The 23,098-nt window shown below is 40.0% G+C and overlaps 1 protein-coding gene across 3 annotated transcripts in view; it reads right to left on the reverse strand.

The window, feature by feature from the left end:
- Window positions 1–23,098, reverse strand: part of FANCC (FA complementation group C) — a 304,040-nt gene that overhangs the window by 268,564 nt on the left and 12,378 nt on the right. Inside the window, exon 2 of one of the 3 annotated variants that reach the window (XM_049895535.1) lies at window positions 15,730–15,805. The exons of 1 other annotated variant lie outside the window; for it this stretch is intronic. The gene's annotated coding sequence lies outside the window, so the exon portion shown is untranslated. Of the gene's footprint in view, window positions 1–11,704; window positions 11,746–15,729; window positions 15,806–23,098 lie in introns of those variants that run through there. One more of the 3 variants, XM_049895536.1, reaches the window with a different exon arrangement.

A 23,098-nucleotide genomic window follows, 5' to 3' on the forward strand; every position in this document is an offset into this window, starting at 1 on the left:
TTGTGTGTATATGTGTGTGTGTGTGTGTGTATGTATATATATATATATATATATATATATATACACACACACGTATGCTTTACTGGTTTTGCTTCTCCAGAAAACCCAGCCTAAGACAAACAGAATTGAAAAACCAGATGTAAATCCATCCACGTATGGTCCACTGATCTTTCACAAAGGGCCAAAGACAATTAAATGGGGAAAATATAGTTGGTTTTTTTTTTTTTTTGAACAAATAGTGCTAGCAAAATTGGGCGTTCATCTGTAAAAAATAATGAAACAGGACCCATACCTTACACCATACAAAAAAACTAACTTGAAAAGGATCAAAGACCTACATATAAAACCTAAAACTATAAAGTTCATAAAAGAAAAATAGGGACAACAGTAGGGGCCCTAATACATGGCAGAAATACAATATAAGCCATAATTAACAATTTTAGCAATGCACAAACACCAGAAGATAAAAAGAAAACTGAGAGTTCCTAAAAAATTAAACATGTTCATCAAAAGAGTAAAAAGAGAAACTACAGCCTGGGAAAAAAATCTTGGCTACAACATATCTGATGAAGGTCTAATCTCTAAAATCTATAGACTACTTCGACACCTCAACAGCAAAAGGACAAATAATCCAATTTAAAACTGGGCAAATGATATGAATGGACACATTATAAAAGAGGACATTCAGGCAGCTAACAGACACTTGAGGAAATGCTTGCAAATCATCAGGCGTTACAGAAATGCAAATCAAAACTACAATGAGATGCCATCTCATCCCAACATTAATGGCACTAATCAAAAGAAACAGAAAATAACAAATGTTGAAGAGGTTGCAGGGAGATTGGAAGTCTTTTGCGTTGCTGATACGAATGTAAAATGGTACAACCACTATGGAAAGTGATATGGCTCCTCCTTAAAAAGCTAGAAATAGAAATACCATATGATCCAGCAATCCCACTCCAAAGAATATATCCTAGAGAAATAAGAGCCATCACACAAATAGACATATCCACACCCATGTTCACTGGAGCATTGTTCACAATAATAAAAAGATGGAACCAACCTAAGCGCCCATCAACAGATGACTGGATAAACAAATTATGGTACATACACACAACAGAATAGTACTCAATGATAAAGAACAATGATGAATCCTTGAAATATCTCACAATGTGAATAAATCTGGAGGGCATTATGTTGAGTGAAATAAGTTGGTCAGAAAAGGATAAAGACTGTATGAGACCATTATTGCAAAAACCCAAGAAAAGGTTCACGCACAGAAAAAAAACTTTTGATGGTTACGGGGGAGGGGAGGGGAAAAGAGGAAATCACTAACTAGATAGTAGACAAGTGTTAACTTTGGTGAAGGGAAAGACAACACACAATATAGGGGAAGTCAGCACAACTTGACCAGGGCAAAGGCATAGAAGCTTCCTAAACTCATCCAAACACCTTGAGGGATCAAGTTACTGGGGCTGAAGGCTGGGGACCATGGTCTCTTGGGACATCTAGGTCAATTGGCATAACACTTTTCATAAAGAAAATGTTTTACATCTGACTTTGATGAGTAGCGTCTGAGGTCTTAAAAGCTTGTGAGTGGTCATCTAAGATACATCTATTGGTCCCATCCCATCCAGAGCAAAGGAGAATGAAGAAAATGAAAAACACAAGGAGATTAGTCCAAAGGACTATTGGACCACATAACCACAGCCTCCACCAGCCCGAACCCAGCATAAATAAATGGTGCCTGGCTACCTTCACCGACAGCTCCGACAGGGATCACAACAGAGGGTCCCAGTCAGAGCAGAAGAAAAATGTAGAACAAAATTCAAATTCACAAAAAAAGACCAGACTAGAGAAACAGAGACCAGAGGAACCCTTGAGACTACAGCCGCTGGACACACTGCTAACTCAGAACTGAAGCCACTACCAAGTCCAACTTTCAGTTAAAGATTAGACACACCTATAAAAAAAACAATAAAGCACATGAGAAACATGCTTCTTAGTTCATTCACGTATACAAGACCAAATGGGCAACACCTGCCCAAAAGCAAAGACGAGAAGGCAAGAAGGGACAGGAAAACTGGATGAATCAAAACAGGAAACCTGGGGTGGAAAGGGAAAGGGGGAGAGTGCTGACATGTTTTGAGGATTGCAACCAATATCACAAAACAATTTGTGTATAAATTTTTGAATGAGAAACTAATACATGCTATAAACTTTCACCTAAAGCACAATATTTTTTTTTTAAGTCTTAAAAGCTTGCAAGCAGCCTTCTACTATACAACTATTTGTTTCTACTCATCCAGAGCAAAAGAGATAGTAGGCAACCAAAGACTCAAAGAAGAAACTAATATACAGGACAAAGAGTCTACATGAACTATGGCCTCATCTACCCTGAGACCAGAAGAACTAGATAGTGCCTGGCTACCACTGTCGACCATTCTAATCAGGGCCACAGTAGAACTCCTCCATAGGGTTTTCTTGGATGTAATCTTTACAGAAACAGATCACCAGGTCTTTTTTCTGCAATGTTGCTGGGTGGGTGTGATCCACCAATCTTCAGGTTAGTAGTCGAGTGCAAACCGTTTATACCACTCAGGGACTCTAAAATAAGGTCAAGGGGCTTAAAGCTCATTTAAGAAGCGGTTAGATGCCCAGATCCCCAAGCCCACTTCCAGCAGCCCAGCCCAACCTGACAAACTGTACTCTACAAATGGGGGGAATGGTGGTTTTAAGGAAAAATAAGTAAATTGGGACACTGAATGCTCAGATTCCCTGTTCTCTTGAACCTCTCCCAGTCTCAGCTTTCTACCCCACTGAGGCCCTAGAACACTGATAGCCTGACATATAAGATGAAAAGACAAGTAACTCTGACAAGAGATGATACAAGAGATGTAATAGAGGTGACAAGCAACTCTGACAAGCCTAAGAGTAAAGAGCTAAAGATAACTGACATGAGGGGATTCCCCAACACTCGGCCCAACCGTATTTCCTTAAAGGGAACCTAACAGTCATGAAGTATCACATATGCACTCAGAGTTTCCAATCAGCTTTTTAGTTCCATGTTCTAAATATAAGCAGATAACCAAGCACTGATTACCAGACATCTGAAGAAACTACTAACAGGAATGATGGCAACCGAAATACACAGATAAAAGCAAAATGGAAGAAAGAGAAGTCATATGCAGGGGGGTGGGAGGAGCTTTTTTAAAAAAGCCCTGACATTAATACCCTTCAACTGGAGAGGAAATAATACTGCATCCATGAAACATGGAGAGAATAGCAACAAAAAGAATATTTAGGGAATAATCTTAGAAATTAAAAATGTAAGAGCAGAAATGAAAAACTTAATAGAAGGCAAAGAATTTAACCAGAAGAACTAGATGGTGTCCAACCAACACTACCAACTGCTCTGATCAGGGCCACAATAGATGGGCCCTGATAGAATGTCAGAAAAACATGGAACAGGACTCAAATTCTTAAAAAGTCCTGAACTAGACCAGTTGAGACTAAAAGACTCCCTGAGACTATTGCTGAGATGCTTTTTAAACCTTGAAACTAAGCTATCCCCTGAAATCGCCTTTTAGCAAAATAAGAGATGGGCACACAAAATAAAGGATATTACCCGTGAGTATGGGGCTCCATTAAAAAACCACCTATGAGACCAAAAGGTCAACAATTACTCTAAAGCAAAGATGAGACGATAAGGAGGCAGGGAAACTAGAGCACTGGAAATGGAACAACCAGAACACAATTAAAGAGAACGTTAATTAATTGTGAAAAATGTAACTAATGTCTCTGAACAATTTGTAAAAAAAAAGCAAGGAATTTAAAGTTGATAAAACGTATCACTAAGTAAAGCAAAAACACAACATGATGAAAAACAGGACAAAGATAAGAAAATCAGAGTATCAGTCCTAGAGGTCAGACACACAAATAACGTAATTCCAGAGATAACGGAGGACTCCTTGGGTGGCACGAATGGTTAAGCACTCAAATACTAGCCAAAAGGTTGGCAGTTCAAACTCACCCAGTGACATTAAAGAAAAGCCTGAGGGTCTGCCTCCATAAAGATTACGAACAAAAAAACCTATGGAGTAGTTCTATTCTGCACACATGGAGTCGCTATGAGTCCGAATCAACTGAACAGCAACTAACAACAATAGAGATAATAGAAGGGAGGATATAACCAACAAGTTTTTTTTTAATTTAAAGACAGGAGTTTCCAGGTGGAAACAGTTGACCAAGTACCCAGCAAAATGAATGAAAACAGATCTACACCAAGTCGCACAATCATGAAATTGTAGAAAGACCGTAAGCTAGAACAAAACGCAACAATGCATTTCCAGTTCTGAAAGAAAATTAATTCCAAACTGGAATTCTATACCCAGAGGAAGTATCAATCAAGTGTAACTAGAATAAAGACAAGTTCAGGTAGGCAGGGTCTCATTTTAGGAAGGTTCTAGAGGATGTGCTCCACCAAAATAAGGGCATAAACCAAGAAAGGAGAAGTCATGGGATACAGTAAACAGAACAGTCAGTATCAGAGAAAGGATAGAAGAATGGATGGCAGTGAAGGGAAATCCCAGGATGGTTGCCAAAAATGTTTTTAAACAGGAAAGGAAGGGCCTATTTGTATCTGTCCCAATTTCCTACTCAAAAATGGAATTTTAGGTAAACACAAAAAGAGTTCAAAGAAAACTACCCAGGTCATAAATAAAAAAAAAATTTAATGAAAGGAAATAAGGCGGGGGGGGACACAATAGCAGCAGTCATTGTGTTGGTATACCAATCTTTTATGTTGATGAAAATGTTCAAAATTCTTCTGAATAAGATATTACCGCATCACCTTTGTGCTTGCAGAATCACTAAGTTCAGGTACTTGACAATGGTTGGCTTTGTTCCTCTTAAACAGAAAAATGTTTAGTAGAAATTAAAGAACAAGCTTAACTTCGAGAGACTCAACTGTCTTCTTTTGATAAATGTTGCCTCTTTTTAAACAGAGAACTAGGCGTAACTGATAACCGGTCATTATTTAACTGCAATTTACAGAGCTCTGGTGGTGCAGTGGTTAAGCACTCAGCTGCTAACCAAAAGGATGACGGTTCCAACCCACCAGCAGCCCCATGGGAGAAAGATGTGGCAGTCTGCTCTCATAAAGACCACAGCTTTGAAAACCCTATGGGGCAGTTCTAACCTGTCTATCTTAGTTATCTAGTGCTGCTATAACAAAAATACCACAAGTGGATGGCTTTTGCAAAGAGAAATTAATTCCCTCACAGTATAATAGGATAGAAGTCTGAATTAAGGGTGCCAGTGTCAGGGGAAGGCTTTGTCTCTCTATCGGTACTGGGGTAAAGTCCTTGTCATCAATCTTCCCCAGTCAAGGAGCTTCTCAGCGCAGGGACCTCAGGTCCAAAGGACGTGCTATTCTTCTGGCTCTAGTTTTTTGATGGTATGAGGTTCCCCTCATCTCTCTACTCACTTCTCTCTTTTATATCTAAAAGAGATTGATTTTAAAATACAACCTAATCTTGTAGATTGAGTCCTGCCTCATTCACATAACTGCCTCTAATCCTGCCTCATTAATATCATACCAAAAAAACCAAACCTGTTGTGCTCGAGTTGATTCCAACTCATAGCGAGGCAGGATTTACAACACATAGGAAAATCACATCAGACGACAAAATGGTGGACAATCACACAATACTGGGAGACATAACTAGCCAAGTCTGTACATACACATTTTGGGGGGAAACAAGTCAATCTGTAACACTGTCCTATAGTTACACTGAGTCAGAATTGACTCACTGGCAGCGGGTATTACCCAATTTAGAGGCTTCCCCAAAAGTCCAGTTAAGAAATTCAGTAAAGACTAACAGAATTTTAAAATGCAGCCACCAATAAGCAAACAAACAATACAACCTCCCACCCTGAATTGGTGCAGTTCACCCAAAGAGCTTCCAGTGGACCCTTGTGTAGTCTCTAAAATTTGACAAAAATCATACAAGATTGAATAGGAAATCAGAGCCCAGAAAGTAGGTCTAAAACCGACTACACGGCTGAACCAATACCTCACTAGCTGTCCCAAACATGCGGTAAGTAAAAACTGAAGAGAAAAACAAATCAGAGTGGTGTAGACTTTGAAGGCTTATACCACCCTGGCTGGCTGAAAGAGAAGACCACAAGAAATATACTCAGGATCATTTAGAGGAAAATTCTTTCCTTAAATACAGCCCTCTCCGATGGTATACTGGCAATCCTAAAATATCAACTATTTTTAACATCTTTTTATTTTTTATTGACCAATGCAATTGGAATCCATTAACTGCTAATTTTTGCCAAATTTAATTCTAACAAACCCATCTGAGTTAAAAGACCATAAAGAAGGAGTAAAGAACTTACACTGCATTTTTGCATTCCTACAATTCAAAAGCAACAGGATCAAATTTTTTCAGGCTGTGAATAAACATGCCATACTTCAGGCTAAAAGCATATTTTATTCCAAAATTAGGAGTGAAAACAAAGCTTGAAAAAAATCACTTCCCAGCCTTGAATTCGGTGGCATTAATATTAATGACAATCCCACTCATTTCAAAGGCATGTCCCAGAGTGTTTACATTATGGAAAATGGGTCTGGAATGTCATCTTCAGTAAATTTTAAATTGTTGAATCTGAGGTTTTGCTAGATTTGTAACAGCTGCACCCGTATTTATAACTCTAATAAGGTCTTCACAGCACGGCACTCTCTCACACATTTTGTAGATCAGGTTTTTTGGTACAAACATGTTGTACTGATCAATGGCAAGCGGTTTGGTATCACTCCATAGCTACAAGTTTAGTCAGAATACAGTTTTGTTTTGGATTAACGTTGTACAACAAATGCATCATGGATCCCTCAGAAGTTTTCTGGTATTGGTTACAAAAGGATAGGACAAAACCTTCCATTCATACACAAAACATTCGGAAAATGACTCAGTTTGTGTTTGTGGAATTCAAATTTTGTTTGGAGAAAAGATATGCATATCAAATACACAGTGGATCTAATTTGTTCGCTGGCATTTATTGAGGGTCCCAGGGCACGTTCCCAAGCAGAAACTGCTTAGGCAAAAAAAAATTACATTTCTTCTAATGCCTCTATTTACACAACTGAAAGATGGAACCAAAAAAAAGCCTGTCAAAGCCTTGCTTACAAATGCTTCAATAAGGAGTATCGGCAACCTGGGACGTGAGGCTACTGGTACAAGGAAAAGACCGAGTCTTCCCGGGACAACAGTCAACGTCTTTACCACTAACCTCAGTTTCCTTCTCTGTAAACATTTCAAAGAGAAGTTATTACTGAAAGTGAACGTTTTCTGTTAAAAACCGGCTGAATCTGAGTAACCAGAAAGTTCAGCTCTTTTAACAAGTGAAAAGGTTATTTTGCCATAATAATTAAGGCACATTTAAAAGTTGCACTATCAGAAGTAACCCAAAGAGTTCTTCGGCAGCTTTCCTCTTTTGGGCAAAGAGTCTGCTTGTGACAGGCTTGTTGCTGTTAGGTGCCATCGAGTCGGTTCCGACTCACAGCAACCCTATGCACAACAATGAAACACTGTCCAGTTCTGCACCATCCTCACATTGTTGCCACGTTTAAGCACATTGTTGCTGCCACTGTGTCAATCCATCTCACTGAGGGTCTTCCTCTTTTTCACTGACACTCTACCAAGCATGATGTCCTTCTCCAGGGACTGTTCCCTCCTGATGATGTGTCCAAAGTATGTAAGACGCAGTCTCGCCATCCTTGCTTCCAAGGGGCATTCTGGCTGTGACAGGCCAGTGACAGGCAATCTCTCATGGATCCCCTAAACCTGGCATAAATTAATTTTTTTTGAAAAGACCCCACTCTCTTTTTTTAATGCGTGTCTTACCTTGGCACTTACGGTTTCTGTAAGAATCACATGTAATATATATGAAAATAATTTCAGAAGTACAAAACACTATACGCTTAGTAGGCCCTCTGACCAAAAGAAGTATGAACCAAGAAACAAAAAGAAAAACACCCATATTCATAAAATCAAGAAAGTAAAAAAAAAAAAATCAAGAGAACAAGAAATTCTGATTTCTAAAGGGCATATGGCACATTATTGCTCAGAAATAATGATAAGAAGCTTTATTCCACAGATGTGAAACCGCGGTTATTTCCCTGGTAAGTTTGATAAATTCATTTTGATAATCCTTTTTTTTTTTCCTTCCTTAGTGTTAATTCGACCACTGAATGTATTTCCAAAGGAATCAGAAGTTAGTAAGTTACTCTAGACCAAAGGTCATAAACTCAAATGTCCACAATGGATAAATTAAATGAGTAAAGCAACCAGATGGGGCTTGAGATAACTGAAAGATATAGCGCTGTCCAAAGAAGACAGCCAGGACTCAGCTCCTGCTGGTTGCTGCCAAAAGGGAATGCAGATTTACTGTTGTATGATTTTCACTCAAAAAAGCTGGAAATACAGGTTTTAAGGTAAAACCTCTTAGTATTTAAATTGGCAATTGAAAAAAAACCTTAAAACATGCAAGCCACACAAAATATACCTGCAAATGAGACATATCTGGTCTCATTTATACACACATGTACCATCTCCACCATGTTTGTTTTACATGGATCTGTTTCTATTTCAAAAACCATTACAAGGTTGAAACAAACTTTGGTGAATAATTTTAATGCTTTAATTATGCCATGATTCACGTGAATATATTCAGTGAGATTTGTTTTTCTTATGAAAATCATTTTGTCAAACAAGAGAAATCATCTGGCCAATGGCAAATGGAGGCACTTGGCAATCCCTCATCAACTACCCACGGATGCTGTGGCAGCCCCTCAATCTCTCCTGGAGCGTAACCTCAGCCAAAGCAGAGACCAGGTCTATTTTGTCCACTGTTACATCTCCAGCACTTAGCACAGCGCCTGGCACGTAATAGGTATATATGGCAGAGCCTAACGGTGCTCCCCGCATCTGGGTGTACCTTAATATTTCCCAGGATCCTTGGTAGATAAGTTGACCAACTGACTGAGTTCTGGTCAATGGAACAAGGGTATAAGTGATGCACTCCACTTCCAGGCCTGGCCTGTTACAGGCTCTCACCCAACAGACATGGCTGGAAATGAAGGGTGCTGGGAAAGTGCAGCCACAAAATGAAAGGAGCCCAGGTTCCTACGACATCACTTGGACAAAACTTGAAGAAGAGATACCCTACATACACAGGACTATGACATCAGTAAATATTAGCCCTATACTACATTAAGCCACTGAGATGCAGGAGTTGTCTCCACACTACCATTTACCTTGACTAATTTGTTCAATAAATGATTAGATCAATGAATAGATACCTCAGGCAACCAGGAATCTAGGCATCAAAGTTTCAAAGATTCACGTCCCCCACAGCTGGTTGACAAATATGAAGGTAATAACCATCAACCCCATTATGGACACTAAGGTTTGGATCCCAAAACAAATGATGACAATGGAAGACAACTCTCGAAATTACCACAAAGGCAGTCAAAGCAGCTATATCAGGACAAAATCGCCAAGCAATTACGTTCACCTCGAAAGAGGCAGAAAAAGCACGTGGCAGAAATCAATACGCATTCATGATTAAAAAATCCCAGCAAACCAGGAATAAGGAAACTTCCTCAACCTAATTATGGGCATCTTCAAAAAACCTACAGCTAACATTATATAATACTTAATGATGAAAGAATGAATATTTGAAAACCTCAATATTGTTAAGCTACCAGTTCTCCTAATTTGATCTATAGACTCAATGCAAGCTTAGTCAAAATCTCAGGAGGTGTCCATCAATAGATGATTAGAAAACAAAATGTGGTATATACACACAATGGAATACTAATCAGCAATTAAGAGTAATGAAGTTCTGATGTATACCACAACATGGATGAACCCTGAAAACATGCTAAGTGAAATAAGTCAGCCACAAACGGACAAATACTGTATGATCTCACTTACATGAAGTAAGCAAATACATAGTAACCAAAAATTATTAGTGGTTACCAGGAGAGGGAGAGAGGGAAACAAGGGAGTTTTTGCTTGGGGGCATTGAGTTTATGTTAATGATGGTGGAACAATTTGGAAAATGATAGTGAGAATGATTTCATAACCTGAAGAATGTAGTCAGTGTTACCGTATTATATACATAGAAATTGTTGAATTGGCATATGTTTTGTTGCGTATGTTTTCACCACAATTTTCTTTAAATCCCAGGATTTTTTGGAACAATAGATGAGCTGATTCTAAAATATATATGCAAAATGACCTAGAATAGCTGCACTAAGCAAGGGACAGAGTGGGCACATTCCACCTTCGTTGCTAACTGCATGGTAAGCATCAGCATGAATCCAATGCCCAAAGTGTGGAAACGGATCCAGTCCTTACCTTCTCACTTCTCCATCCTTGTTGACAGCTGCTCACACAGCTCTCTCACTCCAACATCAGCCACGCAGAGCTGGGGCAGAGCTCACAAGTTAGACAAACATCGTCTTTTAGACCAGCTGCCCATGCAGTATTTCACAGACCCTAGCCACTCAGGGCTAGATCAGAACTCACATGTTAGAAGGACACCTTCTTTCAGACTGCCAAATAGACACCAGCCCCTGCTGGCTCTCACTACCTATGTGAGTTTGTTAATTCACTGAAAGGACTCACAGAATATCATAATTTATGGTTACAACCTTACTACAACCAAAAAAGACACAAATGAAGAGACACACAGGGTGAGGTCTGGAAGTGGTCACAGCACAGACCTTCCATGTCCCAAAGAGGGACACACTACCCTCTCCCACATGTGGTCACCAACCAGGAAAAGCTCCTTTGAGTCTCAGGGTTCAGGGCTCTTATCAGACTCATACTGTGGCCATCATAGATGTATGTCAAATGCCATGATGCTCAGTAGTTTGGCAGCTATGATGTAGTCTGGAAGTTATATAATGATGTAAGTTGGCAGTTACATAATAATGTAGTGAACTCCATGATAAGATATGCTATGAGCAGCCAATCAGTTGAAATGGAGCTTCCTTGGGGGTGTAGCCTGCTTCCAGTATATAAATGTATGTTCCATCAAGGCTCTTGCTCTGGAATCTGACCTCCGGCTCTTGGGACTCGAGATAGCAGCTTACCTGCCTATCTTGGGATCTGTCAGCCTCTGCAGCCTGCAAGCCAGGGACCTGCCATCTGACTTCCCGAACTTGGGTTAGTCAGACCCTATAGTTACATTGAGTCAGGAGAGGCCTCCAGCTTGATCCCCGGACTTGGGACTTAACCAGCCTCTGTAACTGTGTGAGCTGTTCCCTTGAGATAAATATATATATACACAGTTCACTGGTTTTGCTTCTCTAGACAACTCAGCCTAAGACTTTACATTATATCATGTCTCACGAGGTTTAGTCAGCATCAGGTCCTAAGGTGGTCACTCTTGGTCTGGTCAGCCACTAATCAGAATCAGGTCCAGCTCAAAAGAACAGAGAACAAAGGCCAAATTGCTTTCTACAAAGTGATTCCACACCTCAAAATAGCCAAAACAACTCTGAAAAAGAACAGAACTGGAGAATTTAACAGTACTTGATTTTGAGAAATTTTAAAGGCTACAGCGATCAGGCAATATAAACATATAGATCAATGAAGCAGAGAAAAAGAGATCGGAAATATACCAACAGATATATGGCCAATTCATTTTTGAAAATGGTCCATGGCAATTCTAATCTTTTCAAGAAATGGTGCTGGAACAACTGTAAAAAAAAAAAAAAAAAAAATGCACTTGAACTTTTCCCACATACCATACATAAAAACTAACTCAAAATGGATCAAAGTTCTAGATTTAAGAGGGAAAACTTTAAAATTTCTAAGAGAAAATCTTAGTAACCTTCGGTTAGGCAAAGATTTCTTAATTGGGACAAAAAAAGCACAAACTTTAGAGTAAAATAATCAATAAACTTGACTTCATTAAAACCAAAACTTCTCGTTCTTCAAAGCACACCATTATGAAAATGAAAACAGAAGTCACAGACTAAGAGATAAACATTTGCAAATCATGTATATGACAAAGGATTTGAATTGTTGTTGTTAGGTGCCATCGAGTTGGTTCCAACTCATAGTGACCCTATGTACAAAAGAACAAAACACTGCCTGGTCCTGAGCCATCCTCACAAAGGTTGTTACGCTTGAGCCCATTGTTGTAGCCACTCTGTCAATCCATCTCATTGAGGGTCTTCCTCTTTTTCACCGACCCTCTACTTTACCAAGCATGATGTCCTTCTCCAGGGACTGATCCCTCTTGATAACACATCCAAAGTATATGAGATACAGTCTCACCACCCTTGCTTTTAAGGAGCATCTGGTTGTACGTCTTCCAAAACAGATTTGTTCATTCTTTTAGCAGTCCATGGTATATTCATTATTCATTGCCAACATCATAATTCAAGGGCATCAATTCTTCTTTGTTCTTCCTTATTCACTGTTCGGGACTTGTGTTAGCATATGTAAATAACTCTCAAAACTCACTTTTACGAAAACAAACAACTGATCTTTTTTAATAGGCAAAAGATTTCAATTATTTCACCAAAGAAGAGCCTATGAATAGCAATTAAGTTCATGAAAAAATGCTCACCATCATTATTCATTAAACGAGTTGTCACTGAGTGATTCTGACTAATGGTGATCCCATGCATTGTAGAGTAGAACTGCGCTCCACAAGGTTTTCATGACTGTGACCTTTCAGAAGCAGATCGCCAGGCCTTTCTTCCGAAGTGCCTCTAGGTGAGTTTAAACCATCAACCTTTCAATTAGTAGCTGAGCGCTTAACTGTTTGTGCCACCCAGGACTCCCTATCAGTCATTAGAGAAATATAATTTAAAGCCACAATGAGATATCACTACAAATTCATTGGAATGCTTAAAATCTTAAAAAATAAAAAAAAAAAGACCGACCATACCAAGTATAGGCGAGGTTGATGTGGAACAACTACATAACCCTCACACAACGCTGGTGGGAATGTAAAATGGTACAACCATCTTGGAAAATAGCTTGGCAATTTCTTAAAAAATTAAACATACACCTATCTCCAACACGGACCTTTTATTCTTAGGTTTTTACCTGAGGAAAATGAATGCAAATGTCCATACAGAAGGCTAGTACACAAACATTTACAGCAATTTTGTTTGTACAGACAAAAACTGGAAGCTACCCAAAGGCACATAAGCAGGTGAGCAGATAGAGACTATGGTATATCATTACAGTGGACTACTGCTCAGCAATAGAAAGGAATGAACAATTAATACAATAGTACAAAACGGACCATTTTGCTAAGTGAAAGAAAATTTCAAAACAATTATGCTAAGTGAAAGAAAACTGACAAAAAAGAATACATACTGCATGACTCTATTTGCATAAAATTACAAAATACAAATTCATTTAGAGTGACAGAAAGCAAATCAGTTGTTGCCTGGGAATACGGGTACGGAGTGGAGTAAGGGAGGGAGAGATGACAAAGGGGCAGCATAAGACTTCTGATGACAAATGTATTCATTATCTTAATTGTGGTGATAGTTTTATGGGTGTATTCATACTTAAAGGGTACAATCTGATTAGTTTTGAGGTATGTGCAATATAATTTATACTCATGTCTATCTAGTCAAGAAAGAATTTATAGCCATCTAGTCATGACCATAAATTCTCTTTTGACTAGACAGATATAAGCGTAAATTATACTGCACGTATCTCAAAACTAATCGAATTTGGCCATGGAAACCCTGGTAGCATAGTGGTTAAGTGCTATGGCTGCTAACCAAAAGGTTGACAGTTTGAATCCACCAGGCACTCCTTGGAAACTCTGTGGGGCAGTTCTACTCTGTCCTATAGGGTCGCTGTGAGTCCGAATTGACTCGACAGCAACGAGTCTGGTTTTTTTTTTTTTGGTAGTCATGGCCATAAGGTCCCAAACCAAAACCAAACCAAACTCGTAAAGGTCCCAGGGTTGTGCAAATAGTTTGCAGTTGACTACTAACTCAAAGGTTAGCAGTTCAAATCCATCCAGCAGCAAGAAATAAAAAAGATCTGGCTACCTACTTGTGTAAGATTATAGCCAGTGAAAAGCCTCTGGAACACAGTTTTACTCTGTAGTCAATTTGACAGCAATAGGGTTGGTTTTTTGGGTTTAGTCATTGACATTGTGGCCACAAAATAAAGTAACCAAAGATGATTCTGATCAAGTATATTTCAAAAGACTTGTCCCGCTTTCACCATTTTGTTAAAGAACAGACAATTCTTTAAAAACTCAAGTTATTTTAAAATTAGACTTAAATTTTTTTAAAACAAAAAGGAATTAGTCAGAGTTAGGCCTCTATTTGGAGCCCTGGTAGCACACTGGTCAAGAGCCAGGCTGCTAGCCTAAAGGTTGGCAGACTGAATCCACCAGCTGCTATTTGGAAACCCTGTGGGGCAGTTCAACTCTGTCCTATATGGTCACTATGAGTCAGAATCCACTCGACAGCAACAGGTTTGGTTTTTTGGGTTTAGGCATATATTAATGCGTACAAGACACCCTTAAGGAACTAAACGGAGACACAAGAAATAACAGATTGCTTTGATATAATGAAATAAATTTCTAACTTTTAATATCTCCATAAGAATACCACTATCAAAATTCAAGATATTTTAAAATTGCATTTATCTTACTTATTGTACAACTACTTAAATTTAAGATAGGATCAATCTTATTATAGTATTTCATATAAAAATATCTTTATATTTTTGTCAACCACTCATCTGTCAGTTTGAAGTACGGTGGTGGCTTGCGTGTTGCTGTGATGCTGGAAGCTATGCCATTGGTATTTCAAATACCAGCAGGGTCACCCATGGTGGACAGGTTTCAGCAGAGCTTCCAGACTAAGACAAACTAGGAAAAAGGACCTGGCAGTCTACTTCTGAAAAAATTAGCAGTGAAAACCTTATGAATAGCAGTGGAACATTGCCTGATATAGTGCCAGAAGATGAGCCCCTCAGGTTAGAAGGTACTCGAAATACCACTAGGGAAGAACTGCCTCCTCAAAGTAGAATCAACCTTAATGACGTGGATGGAGTAAAACTTTTGGGACCTTCATTTGCTGATGTGGCTTGACTCAAAATGAGAAGAAACAGTAGCAAACATTCAGTAGTGATCAGAACACGGGATATACGAAGCTTGAATCTACGAAAATTGGAAACCAAACCAAAAAAACCCAGTGCCATCGAGTCAATTCCAACTCATAGCGACCCTACAGGACAGAGTAGAACTGCCCCATAGAGTTTCCAAGGAGCACCTGGTGGATTTGAACTGCCAACCCTTTGGTTAGCAGCCGTAGCACTTAACCACTATGCCACCAGGGTTTCCAGAAAATTGGAAGTGGTCAAAAATGAAATGGAACACGTAAAGATTGCTATCCTAGGGATTAGTGAGCTGAAACGGACTGGTATTGTTCATTTTGAATCAGACAATCATATGGTCTACTATGACAAATTGAAGAGGAATGGTATCACATTCATCGTCAAAAACAACATTTCAAGATCTATCCTGAAATACAATGCCATCAGTGAAAGGATAATATCCATACGTCTACAAGGAAAAACAGATGATAAAACTATTATTCAAATTTATGCACCAACCACTAATGACAAATAAAAGGAAACTGAAGATTTTTACCAACTTCTGCGGTCTGAAATTGCTCGAATGTGCAGTCAAGATGCATTGGTAATTACTGGCGACTGGAACTCGAAAGCTGAAAACAAAGAAGATGGATCGGTAGCTGGAAAATATGGCATTAGTGATAGAAATGATTCTAAGATCCATGACAGAATTTTGCAAAACCAACGACTTACTCACTGCAAATACCTTTTTTCCAACAACATAAACAGCAACTATACACATGGACCTCACCCTATGCAAAACATGGGAATCAAATCGACTACGCCTATGGAAAGAGACTATGAAGAAGCTCAATATCATCAGTCAGAACAAGGCCATGGGCTGACTTTGGAAGAGATCAACAATTGCTCATATGCAAGTTCAAGTTGAAGCTGAAGAAAATTAAAACAAGTCCACAGGAGCCAAAGTACAAACTTGAGTATATCCCATCTGAATTTAGAGACCACCTCAAGAACAGATTTGATGCATTGAACACTAATGACCAAACACCAGACGAGTTGTAGGATGACATCATAAAGAAAGCAAAAGTCATTAAAAAGTCAGGAAAGAAAGAAAAGACCAAAATGTATGACAGAAGAGACTTTGAAACTTGCTCTTGAATGTCTAAGTAGCTAAAGCAAATTGAAGAAATGATGAAGTAAAAATGCTGAACAAAAGATTTCAAAGGGTGGCTCAAGAAGACAAGTGTTATAATGAAATGTTCCAAGACGTTAAGTTAGAAAACCAAAAGGGAAGAACACGCTCAGCATTTCTCAAGCAGACAGAAATGAAGAAAAAATTCAAGTCGTGAGTTGCAATTCTGAAAGAATCTATGGGCAAAATATTCAATGACACAGGAAGCATCAAAAGGTGATGGAAGGAATACACAAAGTCACTGCACCAAAAAGAACTGGTCAACATTCAACCATTTCAGAAGGAAGCATATGATCGGAGTCCTGGCGGCACAGTGGTGAAGAGTTTGGCTGCTAACCAAAACAGTCAGCAGTTCTAACCCAGCAGCCACTCCTAGGAAACCCTATGGAGCAGTTCTACTCTGTCCTGTAAGTTTGCTGTTGAGTCGATATTGACTTGACAGCAATGGGTTTGGTTTTTTGGTTTTAAGCATATGATCAAAAACCAATCATACTGAAGGAAGAAGATCAAGCTGTACTGAAGGCACTGGCAAAAAACAAGACTCCAAGGATTGATGGAATACCAATTGAAATGTTTTAACAAACGGATGCGGCACTGGAAGTGGTCACTCATCTGCACCAAGAAATTTGGAAGACAGCTACCTGGCCAACCAACTGAAAGAGATTCATATTTGTGCCCATTCCAAAGAAAGGTGATCTAACAGAATGTGGAAATTACCGAGCAATATCATTAAATCACATGCAAGTAAAATTCTGCTGAAGATAAAAATGGTTACAGCAGTACATCGACAGGGAGCTGCCAGAAATTCAAGCTGGAAATAGATAAGTGGTAACTTTGGTAAAGGGTAAGACAGTACACGATACTGGGGAAGTCAGCACAACTTGACCATGACATAGTAATAAAAGCCTCACAGGCACATCCAAATGCTCTAAGAGACCGAGCTACTGGGCTGAGGGCTGGAGACCACGATCATGCGGGACATCTAGCTTAACTGTCAAAACATAGTCTATAAAGAAAATGTTCTACATCTGACTGTGGTGAGTAGCATCTGAGGTCCTAAAAGCCTGCAAATGACCATATAGGATATATCTACTGGTCGCATCCTGGATGGTGCAACGGAGAATGAAGAAAACCAAAGACACAAGGGAAAGGCTAGTCCAAAGGTCTAATGGACCACAACCACCACAACTTCCACCAGACTGAGCCCAAAACAACCAGATGGTACCTAATTACCACCACCGACTTCTCTGGCAGGGATCACAATAGAGGGCCCCAGACAGAGTAGGAGAAAAATACATAATAAAATTCAAATTCACCAAAAAAAGACCAGGCTTGTTGGTCTGACAGATACTGGAAAACCCCAACAGTATGGCCTCCGGACACCCTTTTAACTCAGTACCAGAGTCACTCCTGAGGTTCACCCTTCAGCAAAAGATTAGACAGATCTATAAGGCCAACAATAACACACGTGAGGAACGTGCTTCGTAGTTCAACCATGTATACAAGACTAACGGGCACACCAACTGGACTAATGGAAACAGGGAACCCAGGTTGGAGAAGGGGAGAGTGTTGATACATCATGGGGCTGGCAAACAATGTCACAAAACAATTTGTGTATTAACCGTTTAATAGGAAACTAATTTGCTCTGTAAACTTTCACCTAAAGCACAGTTAAAAAAAGAAATTCAAGTCAGATTAAGAAGAGGATGTGGAACAAGGGACATATCAATAGTGACGTTAGATGGATCTGGGCTGAAAGCAGAGAATACCAGAAAGATGTTTACCTGTGTTTTATTGACTGTGCAAAGGCATTCAACGGTGTGGATCATAACAAATTATGGATGACAGTGCAAAGAATGGTAATTTCAGAACATTTAATTGTGTTCAGGAAGAATCTGTACATTGACCAAGGGCAGTCGTTTGAGCAGAACAAGGGGACATTGCGTGGTTTAAAGTTAGGGAAGGTGTGCATCAGGGTTCACCATTCTTACTCAATCTGTATGCACAGCAAATAATCTGAGAAGCTGGACTACATGAAGAATGAAGCATAAGGATTGGAAGAAGACTCCTTAACAACCTGCAATATGCAGATGACACAACCTCACTTGCTGAAAGTGAAAAGGACTTTTAGCACTTACTAATGAAGATCAAAGACTACAGCCTTCAGTATGGATTACACCTCAACATAAAGAAAACAAAAATCCTCACAACTGGACCAATAAGCAACATCATGGTAAATGGACAAAAGATTGAAGCTGTCAAGGGTTTCATTTTACTTGGATCCACAATCAATGTCCCTAGAAGCAACAATCAAGAAACCAAATGATGGATTGCATTGGGCAAATCTACTGCAAAAGACCTCTTTAAAGTGTTGAAAAGAAAGATGTCACTTTGAGGACAAAGGCGCACCTGACCCCAAGTCATTGTATTTTCAATTGCCTCACATGGATGCAAAAGCTGAACAATGCATAAGGAAGACCAAAGAACAGATGCCTTTGAGTTACACTGCTGATGAAGACTACTGAATATACTATGGACTGCCGGAAGAATGAACAAATCTGTCTTGGAAAAAGTATAGCCAGAATGCTCCTTAGAAGCAAAGATGGCAAGACTTTATCTCACTTACTTTGGACATATTATCAGGAGGGACCAGTCCCTGCAGAAGGACATCATGCTTGGTAGAGTGTCAGCAAAAGATAGGAAGGCCCTCAACAAGATGGACTGACAGAGTGGCTTCAACAATGGGCTCAAACACAGCAACGATTGTGAGGCTGGCGCAGGACCAAGGCAGTGTTTTCTTCTGTTGTACACAGGGTCGCTGAGTCAGAACCTACTGGATGGCACCTAACACACATACACACACAAAACTGGCTACATACTTATTTTTAAAAAGTCAATTCATCAAAATACTTATAACAAGCAAAACTTTCACTAGCTTTGCCAACCTTTATTAGTGTGATCTCTAAGAAATCTAATGGTACACGTCAGAAATGGAAACACAGGATACACTTCGGGGTGCCAAACACTGCAGGAAATACTACTTCATAAATAAAATATCACATTGTCATACCACTAACATAGGGTTACTCATTCTCAAGGGCTATGATCAGAGATACATAGCTAACAGCAGAAATTAGATCTCGTTTGCCCAAATCTACATTCTGTATAACCTTCTATTATAAGGGCTTCAAACCAATTCTTCCCAGTTCAGCTATGAATGAGGACGCAAAATCAAAAGGCCCAAATTTTTTAAATTTGTGTGAACCAGAACAATAACCAGAATGGGAGAAACTACAGGTCAAAGCCCTGCTAGAAAACTAATCTCCCTCTTAGGATACAAGGGCAGTGTACATGTTACATAGTAACCAGACCTCTTGCCTACAGGACTTTTAGTGGAGTGGGAAAAAAACCCACCCACTGCCGTCAAGTTGTTTCCAACTCATAGCGACCCTACAGGACAGAGTAGAACTGCCCGGTAGAGTTTCCAAGGAGCACCTGGCGGATTCGAACTGCCGACCTTTTGGTTAGCAGCCGTAGCACTGAACCACTACGTCACCAGAGTTGGAAAGGGCCCACTATTCCTCTTCCAAGTCTCCCATTCCAAGGCTTCAACTTGCAATTCCCCCCCTTCTGGTTATTGTTCGAATCACCCAGATTGTAAAAATTTGAGTCTGTTCTGGTTTTCCTTCATCGGCCATGAGTGAACCAGTCTGAACCAGTCCGAAGCCCTGTCTATTATAAACTTTAAACTACAGAGGTAGGCTAAGGAATCACCAAAATTTATGCTGCACAAGGACATGTTTGCATACCTCAAATTCAGAAAGCTAGGATTAAGGCCAAGTGATTCCTTCAAACAAGTGTAAGTCTGCTACTAATCAATCAAAATGTATAATCTGCATGCATCGTGTGCCCCACATACACTAGGAATTATAAAATGATACTATATCACTTAGGATGTTTTTGGTGTCACGTAGAAGAAAACTCAACTCTATTCACCAAGATAGGCTAAATTATGCTACATGTTCAGGGTATAAGAGGTGAGGGCCATGGGAGGGGTCTGCTCCACACAGTAACTCATGGATCCAGGATGACAGATGCTGACATCTCAACACCTGGCCTCCATAATCACCATCATATAGAGAAGAGAGAACTAAAAGGTTGTTATCCAGCTCCTAAATGCTTCTACCTGGAAATAACCTGCTTAAAGCCTATTGGCTAGAACTGTCACATGGCCCTGCCTAGGTACAAGTGAACTGGGAAATATGGGGGAGAACAATGTTATTTGCTGTTGCTGTCTGCTGTCTTCAAGTCGGCCTCCAACTCATGGCAACCCCATGCACAATGGGATCAGATCATTGTGATACTATGGGGTGTTCATTAGTTGATTTTTCAGAAATAGATCACCAGGCCTTTCTTCCTAGTCTGTGTTAGTCTGGAAGCTCAGGTGTGATATTCCACAACATACTACTCAAAAAGAGAGTACACACTTCAGTTCCAGCGTTCCAAGTAAGAGGCTTGGGATGTACTCGGACTGGACTTAAGTTTATGTCTATCCCTGAACCAATGACTGCGGCAGAGCAGTAGACGGATTATTTTGATCCAGTTAGAGTTCACCCCTGGAGTAAGAAGTGGGGTCAATTTTCCTGAAGCGGAATGGCTGGTGGATTCAAATCACTGACCTTTCGTTAGCAGCCAAGTGCTTTAACCACTGCACCACCAGGGTTTCTTTTATATGACATACGTATTCTGTATTACGAAAATCAGTATTGGGCTTCTAGAGCAAAATGAGAAAAACAACTGTCCCAGAAATTGGAAAGATGAAAAACCTGAGGTGAAAGGTAAGGAGAAACTGAGTCAGACAGATGTAAAGTCAGGTCACCTGGGGGCCTTACCCACTGGCTGCCATAATGCTGATCACAGTGCCAATTCCTTTCCTCCTCCCCTCCCACCAAGGATTGTCAGCAGGCACCGAGAAGTTCGGAGGGAGACACGAAAGAGATTCCCCCTCAGAGCTCACATAAGGAACCAACCCTGCCAACACCTTGATATTTCAGATTTCTGGTCCCCACAATGTAAGTGAATACATTTCTGTCACCAAGTTTGTGGTAATTTGATATGGCAGGCCTAGGAAACTAACGCAGCTGGTGTGCAGGTTTTAATTCCCAAAGAAGGCTTGAGGGACACAATGCCTTCACTACATTTGAAGATAAGACTACCATCTGGATATTTTGGGCTCCTTATGTCAGCAAACCAACATGCAATAAAGAGGGATTAATCTCAATTGGGGAAAGGGAAATTTGGTTGCTTCCACATAATGGAGGCAAGGAGAGCCTTGTCTGTAACCCTGACATCCCAATTAGTACTTTCTTGCTCGGAAAGTAAAGTCGAACGGAAAACTAGAGCAACCAAAACCAGACAGCACAACTGAGAGCTCAGAACCTTCAGGAATGAAGGCTTGATCATTCACCAGGTAAAAAAACTCCTCTGGCAGAGGACAAAAGAAATACGGAATCAGCAGTGGGAGAAGAAAGCCACAGATACCAATTTTGGCCTTGCGGCTAATTACAGAACTAAGGATTGCAGTCGCTTTGCATATTTTCTACTTGCTTCTTACATGCATGTGTTTATTTATATATGCTAACCAGTCTCTTCTCTCTCCTTCCTATTTCTATGGCATACAAGTTGTTGGAAGTTAACTTTACAATTCAGTCGTCAGAGAACAGAACATTCAGTGGGATTATGATCAAATTTGAGAAGCAATATAGTCAGCAATGAATGCGACAACTCTTGGGACTGTAAATCTGCTTATATCGGAAAAAGGGAAACACTTCTTCACTTTTAGGGAGAATAGCTCTATCTTGTCAGGCAGAAATATAGAATTGTTTTATTGTTGTGGAGCCAAAATAATAAGACTTAATAAATCTTAAAAAGTCATGCCCTAACACAACAAAACTAAATTTAGAAATCAGTAGAAATGGACAAAATACCAAAATGTTGGAAATTAAACAACACGATTCTAAATGACCTGTAGGTCAAAAGAGAAATCACAAAGGAAGTCAGAAATGTCTTAAACTGGCTGCTTGAACAACACACAACTGTAAAAATGGCATAGTGCCGTCAGAACTCCTCAGACTTCACGAGTGGGGAGGGGAATCACCATCAACATCAGCCCTGGGCTGACTCCCATGAGGTGGAGGTCAGACATACCTCCTCTCTCCAACCATTTTACCAATTCTGACACCAGCTGTCCCTCCCATGGCACTTTCTTCTCCTCTGCTGGATTCGATAATTCATTGCGATGGTCACCCAAAACTCACAACTATACTCCAGTTATGGGGTTTATCAGGGAAATAACAGGTTACAATTCAGGATCAGGTACAACTCAAGATACAGTTCTTCGATCAGGGCAACTTCTTCTCAGCCGTACCCGCAGGAAGGCCTCTCTCTAGGCCCTCAGCCCTTGGCCCTCAGCCTGGCCTCTGCCCTGCTCAGGCAAATGTTACAAAGCTCCTTAGCTCCACCAATAAGTGCCTGGAGGCACCCTACTCCACCAGCAAGCCTCTACCCAAAGGTACTCAGCTTTTTTGCTTCAGGGGGTCAGTACACCCACTGTAGCCACAGCCTCATTCTGTGGCTTGCACATCATCTCCTGCTGGTCTCCTGTTCTGCTGCTGCCTTTTCTCTGCCTCCACTTCCCACCGTCCTTGGTGTTACAGCTCTCTCTGTCTCCTGG

The sequence above is a fragment of the Elephas maximus genome, chromosome 9, assembly GCF_024166365.1.
Source record: "Elephas maximus indicus isolate mEleMax1 chromosome 9, mEleMax1 primary haplotype, whole genome shotgun sequence".
Classification (NCBI taxonomy): domain Eukaryota; kingdom Metazoa; phylum Chordata; class Mammalia; order Proboscidea; family Elephantidae; genus Elephas; species Elephas maximus.